We start from the raw sequence: 2288 nt of genomic DNA on the forward strand, positions 1-2288 counted from the left end.
TAAATTTGCTGTCCCCTCAAAATAACTTAACACACAGCCATTAATGTCTAAACCGCTGGCAACAAAAGTGAGTACACCCCTAAATCAAAATGTCCAAACTGGGCCCAAAGTGTCAATATTTTGTGTGACCACCATTATTTTCCATCACTGCCTTAACCCTCCTGGGCATGGAGTTCACCAGAGCTTCACAAGTTGAGACTGGATTCCTCCTGCATGATGACATCACGGAGCTGGTGGATGATTCCGTTTGAGGATGCCTCACAGATGCTCAATAGGGTTTAGGTCTGGAGACATGCTTGGCCAGTCCATCACCTTTACCCTCAGCTTCTTTAGCAAGCCTCGATTAGGCCCGCTTCCTCCCGGCCGGTGTGGGTGAGGTCTGTGTCGCGTCGGTGTCTCAGGTCTTCGCTCTTCTCTCACTGCAGTGACGATGCACAAGGAGCCGGTGGCCCAGGATGAGAATAGTAACCCTCGGGAAGGGCAGGGGAACTGCAGGAAGGACAGACTGAGCCCCAACGAACATGACATGAACCACATCAACCGCAGCCGGCCCAAAGCAGGTTCCTGGGATTCTAACGGGTTTGGCCCAGAAATCGAGATGCTGGCTGGATGCACGGAGGAGAGTGTACCCCTCAGCCCCTCCAACTCCCTCAACCTCCGTCACTTGCACAGCTGTGAAAAGGACTTTCCCGGGCGGCAGCACCAGCGCTCTTCCCTCCAACCACTACCATCCCAACTACTACTCTTCACACCACCACCGCACTTCCTACACAAACCAATGCAAAGGCTACTGGGACTATGAAAACCAGTATCGCGATGGGAAACGCATAGCTTGGGTGCCTTAGCCTAGCTGGGGACCTCATATGCAGCGCCCCAGAAACTCGACAGAGGGCTCCTGTGTAGATGCTAGGCCTGAGCAGACCTCAGGAGAGAAGAGTAAAACTTACCAAGTGGTCTCCCACCAGTCCTCTCCCCCGGTAGAGAAGGAACAGACCACAGATAGCTGGCTGCTCTTTAAGCCACTGCCGGTGTTTCCCATGGACAACAGCTGCGTGAGAACCTCACCCAAAATTAGCTACGCCAGCAAGGTGAAAGAGAACCTGGATGGCAAAGGACTGGTGCCTAGTTCTGCCGTTACGACCTCCAATACCCCTCCGAGCTGCGTGCTTAATACTACACAGACAGGACTTAATAGTGATAGCTTCTCTGCAGCCCCCACTCAGTCCACAAGCTCCCTCTCCTCCTCCTCCTGTTCCTCCCTCTCCTCCACACCTCCTTCCCCTGTCAACCAAGAGAACCTAGGGGCCATTTTCCAGAATGAGTGGGGGCTGTCCATTATTAATGAGCCAGGAGCTGGCCAGGCCCCGGAGGAAGCAAAGCAACCACAGGAAGAGACTGGGGTGGTATAGGTTTGGAAGGTGGATACCCCTGGCATCCATTTTGATGCATCTGTCAACTGGATTTTACGTAGAAAGTGCCGAGCCAGAGTAAACCCAGATGGAAAACCCAGAGACTGGGAGACCATGGTGAACTACAGTTTGCACGAATGGAACAAAGTCTGGAACCTGCATAAGAAAGATCCCTCCCGCGTCGTCATATACGCAGAGAGCATGGACGGAAAAGGTTATCCGCTGCCCAGAGGAGACGACAGAAGGGTGAAGTCTGACCTTACAACACACAGAATTTCCCTACTCCCCAAGAAAGTGCACGGACCGCAGCGTGGGATTCAAGATATGTCACAGAAATTGCACCCCTCGAAAGACCTCTTTACCCCCTTCTCCTCTGTGCCCTCTGTGCAGAAGGGGTAAGGTGGCATTTCATGGAGAATTGTTTGTTTTCTTTTTTTGTTTTTGTTTTTTTTTCTTTGCACACTTTTTTTTTCTTCCTTTGGCCACATCCCTGACGCAAGAGAGCCATGTTACTCATTGGCCATCGAGGTGGGGAAGATCCCACATGTTCTGGCAGTCAGGGGCTGGGTGGCCTCAGCTGCTTTCGTCGAAAAAAGTGGACAGTTTCTGTACAGAAGTGAAAATCCTGGGCCGCCGGGGGGGGCCTTGACCACAGACTCTTAAGGAGTCTTTGTCGCTGCAGAACATGACAGCCAAAGCTCCGCCTTTCAGCTTTCTTTATCCTTCTTTGTTTTTTATCACCCCATCTTTGTCTCAGCCCTCTCTTAGGTTTGAGAGAAGTCACCTCTAGGGAAGCGCTGCAGTGTAGATGGGTACGGAGTATGCATGTGGATCGGTTGGCGTTCTTAACGTACTCTGTACTGCTGCACAGTGCAGCAT

At 51.9% G+C, this 2288-nt stretch overlaps 1 pseudogene across 1 annotated transcript; it reads left to right on the plus strand.

Moving 5' to 3' along the window:
• Positions 1-343: 343 nt before the first annotated feature.
• Positions 344-2071, plus strand: LOC309565643 (annotated as a pseudogene). Its single transcript has one exon. The product of its transcript is annotated as an uncharacterized misc_RNA (transcript).
• Positions 2072-2288: the final 217 nt, after the last annotated feature.

Source organism: Pelophylax lessonae (genome assembly GCF_965119305.1).
Source record: "Pelophylax lessonae genome assembly, chromosome: 10".
In the NCBI taxonomy this organism is placed as follows: domain Eukaryota; kingdom Metazoa; phylum Chordata; class Amphibia; order Anura; family Ranidae; genus Pelophylax; species Pelophylax lessonae.